The sequence below is a fragment of the Carassius carassius genome, chromosome 8 (genome assembly GCF_963082965.1).
Source record: "Carassius carassius chromosome 8, fCarCar2.1, whole genome shotgun sequence".
In the NCBI taxonomy this organism is placed as follows: Eukaryota; Metazoa; Chordata; class Actinopteri; order Cypriniformes; family Cyprinidae; genus Carassius; species Carassius carassius.
In genome coordinates, this window is record NC_081762.1 from 23,271,374 (window position 1) to 23,281,305 (window position 9,932).

Below are 9,932 nucleotides of genomic sequence, written 5' to 3' on the forward strand. Positions count from 1 at the left end.
CAGCGGACATACTGCTAACCACTGATCTATAATATAGAAGCGGCTTCACTGTCTGTTGGCAGTTTAGAACGCGATGAGCGATCCAGTCATATATAGATCAGTGCTGCTAACGCGTTTTCATTTCTTCTTCGCTGCTCTACACAGGGGTTGCTTGTGGCATTACAGCACAACGTCCTGTGTTTGCAATGCATTCTGAGCAGCGAAGAAGAACCGTGCAGCGGTTAGGCAAAGCTAGCGTTCATAACTAGGTCTTGAAAATGGTATCGGATCGGTATATGGGTTCATGTACTCGCCGATACCGATGCCAGAATTTGTTGTGGTATCGGAGATATTTCCGATACTAGTATCGGAATCGGAACAACTCTAGTATATATATAGATATAGATATATATTAACATGCATTTGATTGATATACAGACTTTTATCTAAAATTCACTGACATTAATGGTCTAAAAATTCTCATGATAACTTCATGATAAATGTAGTTGTCTGAACTCACTGTCTTGCTAGTATAAAACATCATTTTCTAGGCAGCACATGAATAAATGTAATGTTTCAGGTCTGGAGGTTGTGTTCCAAAGATGACATCCAATTACTTTTATTTGTGTCTTTGCAGGCAAATATGTATGACATGTACAAATGTGTGTGTGTTTGAACTCTTACTGATCCCTCTCTTTCCTTAATGGTGCAAATTTTCAAAGAGGAGGCAATGAAAGAACATATCTAATAAAACTGCAGAAATAAAGAGAAAAATTCATAAATTAATAAATAAATAAATAAATCAAAACACTGTGAGTCAAAGCTATCGATCGATCAGAGTTGATAAAACTCTTCGCGGACACGATTAGTCAACGAAAGGTAAAGAGCCATGCAACAGGTTTATCAAGGGGTGGGGGGGGCACTCATGAAAGATACGCTTAGGAGCCTCTCTACCCGTTCTCACTGTGATAGCCTGCGGCTAATGTTCTACGCTCAAGAGTATACATTTTCTCTAAGGTTGCTCTCATGTCCAACACCCATCTTAATGATTCTGTGTACGGCCTGGACTGTGAGGACAGTGCTTTGCTGGAGTTTTTTTCCACTTCGCTCGCTTTCCCCATCTTGAGTACGATAAATCAGCAGAGTTGCTTTTAACAAACAATGTTTTGTCCACCACGGCTTCGGACTTGTGAGCTTTTGGATGTGCTTACCGAGCATCACAAATGCCGCGGCCTTGGATTGCTGACATGGCGCACTGTGGTTATGCAATGATGCCGCTGGTGGAAGAGACTCTAGCTGAACATCTTGTGCAGAACTCATCCACACCCTTAAGTCTCGTCTTCTCCTTTGTTCGAAGGCGTGTCGAGTCACGTCTAACTTCGTCTGGAAAATTTACTTGGCTTCAGGTCATGCGGCTGCAATGCAGCAATGCACCTTTGGCTCAACCTCACCGGTATTAAAGAAAAGATTATTTATTTTCTTATGGATGCAACCCGACCTCCGAAAAAAAAAAGGTTGGGTTGTTTTTGGAGATGCCTTCACCAAGGTGGTGGAGAAATTTAGGGTAGCGAAACAGCAATCGGCTGCTGTCAGCTGATTCCTCACAGGCCCAGGGTAACGGAGTGACACCAGGCGTCGGTGGCCAGGGACTGTGCCCTCCACTAGAGAGCGCTGTTGGACTGCTACTGCGCATCCAACCCTCTACAGTCCCCAGGCTCTAACATGGACTGTCTCGCCGCAAACGCGCTTCGAGCTGCGTTGGACCGAGCCACCACTCCAAGCACCCCCTCAGACACTCTGCGCACTTCAGCCTTCAAAGTTCGAGGGATGGTCCAAGGGTCTGGCAAAGACGGCCCATATTATGACGGCCCACAAAGCTGTCGCTTTCTCGCTAGCAGTGGAGCCTGATGTGCATCCTGCTGGAATAAATCCTGCTGTAAACACGCTTTAGGTTTATACACAACAAATGCAGCAACCTTGACACATGCATTTCTCCGTGCTTATGGATGCCACAAGCTTTCTGTGCATGGAAATGGACTCATGCGCAATGAGGACACAATTGTCTCCCCCGCGTGTTCAGTCCTTCATGTCATGCCTTCACCATTTCAAAGCAGGGAGCACAGTGATGGTGGGTTTGTGCCTCAGACTTTGGGTCTAATTGCAGCAGCGTCCCCAGTAATCCTTCTAGGCCAGACACATCATTGACTGGTTGGGGGGCTGTTTGTCAAGGACGCCCAGCCCACAGGACTTGGACAGAGGGTGACCCATAAACAGATTGGAGCTGCTGGCGGTCTTTCTAGCTCTCCAATATTTTTCAAGAGTGCTGAATGGCTGTCATGTGTTGATCAGGATGGACAACACAGAGGTTTGGTCATATTTGAATCACCAAGAAGGATTACGCTGGTGAGGAACATCCTTCTATGGTCTTAGAACAGATTTCTGTTAATCTGAGTAGATCACGTCCCTGGACACTTGAACTTCAGTGTGGATTTGCTCTCGAGGCAGAGCCTAGAGGAAGGGGATTGGAGGTTACACCCCAAACGGTGAGTTATATATGGCGAGCATTTGGAGAGGCAGAAGTAAACTTATTCGTGTTGAGCACAACTATTCATTGCCCTCTATGGTTCTCATTATTCCCCCCATTGCCCATACGAATGGCCCAGGACTAGTTTGTATGCTTTTCCTCCGATTTGGCTAATTTCAGTGGTGCTATCCAGAATACGGTTGGATAGAGTGAGGTTTGCAGAACTGATCAGTTTGTTAGCGGGTTCTCTGTGGGAGATTCCTCTCAGACGGGACTTGCTGTCGCAAGCGCATAGAATGATCTGGCACCCAAGGCCAGATCTATGAAAGCTGTGGGCATGGCCTTTGAGCAGAGTGAGTTAATATGTCCCAGTCTTTCAGTGAGGCCACCAAGGCTATAATTAATTCTAGGACAGTTTCTACGAGACATGTATTTGCCTTAAAATGGAAACTGTTTACTACCTGGTGTAGACTTTGTAATATATGGATCTAGCTTACTGCTATGTCGCTTCAGTACTGGAGTTTCTTCAAAACCATTTTTCAAAGGGAGTATCACCAGCCACACTTAAAGTATCCATGACAGCCATATCAGCTAACCACGCACCGCGTCTCAGTGGGCTGTCATCCCCTGGTTTCTCGATTTATGCAGGGTTTAAGGGGAAGTCGTGGCCTAATGGTTAGAGAGTCGGACTGGCAAAAGGTTGTGAGTTTGAGTCTCGGGTCTGCAGGAATTGTAGGTGGGGGGAGTGCATGTACAGTTCTCTCTCCACCTTCAATACCATGACTTAGGTGCCCTTGAGCAAGGCACCGAACCCCCAACTGCTCCCCGGGCGCCGCAGCATAAATGGGTGTGTGTTCACAGTGTGTGTGTGTGTTATCACTGCTCTGTGTGTGTGCACTTCGGATGGGTTAAATGCAGAGCACAAATTCTGAGTATGGGTCACCATACTTGGCTGAATGTCACGTCACTTTCACTTTCATTTATGGCTGTGGCCTTTCCGCCCCTCGCGAGTTCCATCATCTATCCTTTGTATTACAAGGGTTATCAGGAGATGGCAGGCCACCTGGGGGCCCAGAACACGATCCAGCGCCTCCGCGACCGATTCCACTGGCCGGGCCTAGAGGCCGAAGTTAGACAGTTCTGCCAGGCATGCCCAACGTGCCAACGGACATCACCTCGGACCCCTCCCCCAAGCCTGCTGATACCGCTGCCCATCATAGAGGTGCCCTTCGAGCGGATTGGGATGGATTTGGTGGGGCCGCTGCTGAAGTCCAACTGGGGGCATGAACACATCCTCGTCATCGTGAATTTTGCCACCCGCTACCCTGAGGCCATTACCCTCCGTAAAGCCACCACGAAGGCCATTGCCCAGGAGCTGTTCCTCCTCATCAGTCGGACCAGGGCACCCCGTTCATGTCCCGGATGCTGGCCGACATCTGCAAGCTCCTAAAGGTCCAACAGCTCCACACCACGGTGTATCACTCCCAGACCGACGGGCTTCTACGAGCGATTCAATCAGACCCTTAAGCAGATGTTGCACTGAGTGGCGGCTGAAGATAAGTGGGCCTGGGACCAGATGCTGCCCTACGTGCTCTTCGGTATCCGAGAGATCCCTCAGGCCTCCACCGGCTTTACACCATTCGAGCTGCTCTTCGGCCGACAACCCCGTGGTCTTTGCCCGAGAGGCCTGGGAACAACAGCCGGCGGTACACCGCACCACCATAGAACACGTACGTGAGATGCGGGTGCGGATCGACCGAGTCATGCCCATTGTCCGGGAGCACCTCGTCAAGGCACAACAGGCGCAGCAGCCGCATTACAAACGGGCGGCCCAACCACGGGAGTTCCAACGAGGAGACCACGTCCTGGTGCTGGTCCCCACAGCCCCCTGCAAATTCTTAGCCACCTGGCAGGGGCCCTACACAGTCACCGAAAAGGTCAGTTCCATTATGTACCGTGTGCGGCAACCAGGCAGAAGGAAGGAGGATCAGCTCTACCACGTCAATCTTCTGAAGCGCTGGGTGGGACCGGGCCCCAGCTCTTGGCCTAAACCAGCTCGTGGTTGTTGATATGGATCCCCAACTCTCCGCCGCCCAGAAGTCGGAGCTGCAACACCTGGTCAGTCAGTTTCCGGATGTGTTCTCCCCCCAGCCTGGGCGGACCCATGTCTTGGAGCATGACGTCCGCACATCACCATTGTCCGGCAGCGGCCCTACCATGTCCCGGAGGCTCGGCGATACGCCATCGAGGAAGAGGTACAGTAGATGCTGAGGTTAGGGGTAATTGAACCATCATGCAGCCCATGGTCCAGCCCCATCGTCATGGTTCCAAAGCCCGACGGCACCCTCCGCTTCTGTAAAGACTTTCGCCACCTGAACGAAGTCTCCGAATTTGACTGCTATCCAATGCCCCGTGACGATGAGTTGTTGGACCGCTTGGGAAGGGGCCGGTTAATCTCAACCCTCGACCTCACCAAGGGCTTCTGGCAGGTCCCCTTAACGGAACAGGCCAAACCTAAAATGGCCTTCTCTACCCCAAGTGGCCACTGGCAGTACTGGGTAACCGGATAAAGGCAGCCCTCAAGACGGAGCCGCTCCTCCGAGCCCCTTACTTTAACCGCCCCTTCCTGCTGCAGACGGACGCATCCGACACCGGTTTGGGAGCGATCCTATCGCAGGGCCACCATGGTGAGGAACGCCCGGTGATATTCTTAAGCCGAAAGCTGACCCCTGCGGAACAACGGTACGCCACGGTGGAGAGGGAAGCGTTGGCCGTCAAGTAGGCAGTCCTGGAGCTCAGGTATTACCTCCTCGGCCAGCACTTCACCCTCATAACTGACCACGCTCCCCTATAGTGGATGGCCCGGGCCAAGGAGATGAATGACAGGGTGACGCGGTGGTTCCTTGCGCTCCAGGACTTCAAATTCACTGTGCAACACTGAGGGGGGCCAATGCCGACGGACTCTCCCGGATATGGGCAGCTTTCGCAGGTCTGTCAGGCTCCACTCCCGGCCCCGATCTCCCCGCTTCTCCATAGGAACAGGACGACGCTTGGGGGGGGGGGGGGGGGGTGACACGTGTCCCGAGCTCTCATCAGCATCGCTCTGGAAACTGAGCAGGCACACCTTCACTTGCTCGTCACGGGCTGAGCGGCCACACCTGCGCCCCATCAAGCTCTGGTTACTTAAACCCAGCAAGTAAACACAGAAGTGAGAGATAACTCGGCTAACCCTTTCTTTCGTTGTGCCTACAGAGAGCAGCGTGTGACCGCCAGCCCAAACGCCCACGGGAGAGCACGGACCCACACTGCACCAGCGCACGACTAACGAGGAAGCCGAGCACCGAGCACCAAGCCGCCTCACAGCAACGGCATTTCACCACCCCTCCTTTAATAAAATCCACCCTTCGGGGAACTTACCTTCATTCATCCTCGAGTTGTGTCCTTCTTCACCCCGCCACAATATATATATATATATATATATATATATATACACACACACACACACATGTTTATATATATATATATATATATATACATACATGTGTGTGCATTTTATGCATATACTGTATATGTTTACATAATGTAGAATATGTACATACTGTGTATAGTGTATAATGTGTAGTCGTAACTGTATGTTTGTACATATTGCGTATAATGTGTAGTGTTAACTGTATGTATAAAAGTACACTGTGTGTACTGACTATATGTATGTGCATATTGCACATTTTCATCTGTTGAAGTCTGTATGGTTTTATGTTAATTGTTTCTGCAATTTCTGGAGCACGCTCCCAAGAATTTTACTCACCATGCACATGTGCTGTGGTGATCTGACAATAAAAGTGACTTGAAACTCTTACTGTAATTGTTTTTTTAGGCGAGCCACAGAAAACCAGTGAAAATGCAGAACCTGCTCCTGTTGGTGAACAGAGATTTCTGTGTTCCTTCTGTTCGGCAGGGATTTTCATGGACATGAAAAAGAGTTTCATGATACATCAGATCTAGTTTACGGTGTTGACGTACAGCAAGGTGTCTTTGTTACAGGCAAAAACAGTAGAGGCCAAAGGGTGCCAATACATGTACTAAAAAATACCACCTCTGGCACAGTACAATTTGACTTGAACTGTGTATAAAGATTGGAGAAAATCTGCCACTATGGTTTTAATGGCCTGTTAAATAGTAAATTTAAATTGATTTGGAGTACTGTATGCAAATACAAGAACAAAGGCATTGGCTTAAATTACACATTTGTTGAGTATCTTTGGTGTCTGTGCTTGCTGAAAAAAGTTAACATTTTATACGCAACCACCGAAATTAAATATATTTATGTGTGAACAGTATGTGAACAGTATGCACAGTGTGTTTGTGTGTGTGTGTGTGTGTGTGTGTGTGTGTGTGTGTTATGGCCTCTGCATATTATTGTATAATTACAAATGATACAACTGAACTGTCAAATCTATATAAAAAATAAATATATAAAAAAAAACCTCGTATTTACGTATTTGAATGCATTGCACAAAGCAGGCTACTGGAAATAAACTATAAGAGGCATAAGACACATTTTAATCTCTATATAGGAACTCAATATTTGTTGTACAAATGAACTTCGCCATATAATAAGACATATGTTTGACAATAACATACTGTTAATTAATTCAATATCGTTCTGCCATTAAGCGCGTGTGTCACGGAATCTACAGCAGCACGTGTCAGTCACTACCGAAGGCGTGACACATGACGCAGTCTACTGACATGTGTCACAGGTTTTAGTGACACATGTCACTGTTCAATGACACATGCCACTGAAACCGACACATAGGCCTACCAATGGCATCTGTGTGTCAGATGTCATGTCACATAATGTTAAAACTGCTGCTGGAGCTAGATGCACTGCGTTAGACTTCACTTAAACCAAGTTGTTAGACTAAGTTGCTTTGTATAAGGGTCACGGCTTACGCTGCTGGAAGGAACATGGAGCCGAAGGATAAACGAAACAAGGCTTTATTAAATCCAACATAGGCATAATCCAAACATGGATCTCAGAGGAAGACACAGGTAAGTAGCAAGTAACAAGTAACCCCGACAAAACAGAACTGAAAGGACAAGGCTTTTATACAAGGGATAATGGGGAAACACAGGTGGATGGAATCACTAAATTAACCGGGAAATAGAACACATGGAGAAATGAATAGACGCACCTGGGAACTAATCAAACCACACACGGAAGACAGAAACTGGAACACAGGGGCAAAAACACACAAAATGAGTCCAGGTATGTGAAAGTACTCCCCCCTCCCGGTAGGTGCGTCCTCGCACCGTAGAAACAACAAAGGGAGGCGTGGGTGGGAACTTAGGAGCGGGTTCCGGTGGAAGACCGCCTCCCAGGAGGGGGCCAGCAGACAGGGACCACAGAGGAAGGAGCCAGGGAGGAGACAGAGGGAGGAGCCAGGGAGGAGACAAGAGGGATCTGAAGCAGGAGGCACCCAGCAGGGCCCAGGCCACAGCCATAACGGCCCAAGGTGGGGCCGACGGTGGAAGGAGCCATGGAGGAGGAATGGTCGCCGACTCCAGGGACTCGACCCACGGCAACGGAGCAAGTGGAGGAGGAGCCCGAGGTGGAGAGCCGAAGAGCCAGGGTGATGGGGAGGAGCCAGAGGTCCTAGGCGGAACTGATGGCTCTGGTGACTGACGCGGCGATGTGGATCCGGAAGGCCGCGGTAAGGCCAGAGTGACCGAGGACTGAGGTGTAGCCGAGGGGATGAAGGAGCCTGACGGAGCCGGAGGGACGGAGGGATGAGGCGAAGCCGGAGGAGTGGAGTCCCGAGGCATAGGATGGACGACGCCAGACCAAGGCGGAGCCGGAGGGACGAGGGAGCCAGGCAGAGCATATGGACTGCCGGGCCACGGCGGAGAGGAAGGAGCTAGGAGCCATGGTGGAGCCGACGGGTCAACAGGCCGAGACGGAGGTGAGGGAGACGCCAACCAAGGCGGCGCTGGAGGATGGCGGTCCCGCTGAGCTCGCACCACAATGATGGTAGGCTGAGGGCGAGCAGAGGGGCAGCCAGACAACAGCGGAGGAGGAGGCAGGAGTGGGTGGGAGGGTGGGAATTTCGGAGGAGCAGGCACAGGAGTGAGCTCTGGGGCTGGAGCCCTTCCTGGGCTTAACTGGGGTTCAGGAGCCCGTCCTGGGTTTAACGGGGGATCAGGAGCCCGTCCTGGGCTTTACGAGGGATCAGGAGCCCGTCCTGGGCTTAACGGGGGATCAGGAGCCCGTCCTGGGCTTAACGGGGGATCAGGAGCCCGTCCTGGGCTTAACGGGGGATCAGGAGCCCGTCCTGGGCTTAACGGGGGATCAGGAGCCCGTCCTGGGCTTAACGGGGGATCAGGAGCCCGTCCTGGGCTTAACGGGGGATCAGGCATCGGTGAATTGAAAACCCCCTCATTTTGACCCATTTGGCGCTCCACATTTTGCTCCCTCGTGGTGGGCAGTGTCGCCGGCTCTCGCACCTGGTCTGACGGGTTGCTCTCTGTCATCGGTGGGCTCGGGCTTATGCCCCGTACCGTGGGGAGATTGTAGGCTGGGCTCTGGGTCCAGAGTGGACCTGGCAAGATCCTCCATTGGGCAGACCGTGAGAGGGGACCCATTTCTCACCAGATTCCACTCTACAAACGTGGCGAAGTCCTCCCGAGGACCATCTTCGTTCGACAACGCTCTGCACTTGGAGTTCAGGCTGGCGTGATAGAAGCAGCAGAGCGCGCTGTCCGGGTAGCTGGTGGCATTAGCTAGCAGTAAAAACCGTCTGGTATGGTCCTCGAGAGGAAGTTCCTCCTGCTTCAGCAGGAGAAGGAGGAATTCGGGGCGATAGAGGGGATCCATGACACACTACGGAAAGAAAAAGACTGAAAAAATGGAAAACAAAACGGAGGGAAAACACGCAGTTTTTAAACTTTTAGGTCGGGTCTTCTGTCACGGCTTACGCTGATGGAAGGAACACGGAGCCGAAGGATAAACGAAACAAGGCTTTATTAAATCCAACATAGGCATAATCCAAACATGGATCTCAGAGGAAGACACAGGTAAGTAGCAAGTAACTGGTAACTGGTGGCAAGTAACAAGTAGCAAGTAGACCCAACAAAACAGAACTGAAAGGACAAGGCTTTTATACAAGGGATAATGGTGAAACACAGGTGGATGGAATCACTAAATTAACTAAATGAATAGACGCACCTGGGAACTAATCAAACCACAACCGGAAGACAGAAACTGGAACACAGGGGCAAAAACACACAAAATGAGTCCAGGTATGTGACAATAAGAGCCTCTAAAAATGATTAAATGTAAATAAAAAATATTCCTTTATTCGAGACCTACTACAGCGCATGCGCGTGAGCATCCATTACCTGGTCCATCTACGTCACCCAGCTTGCTCTT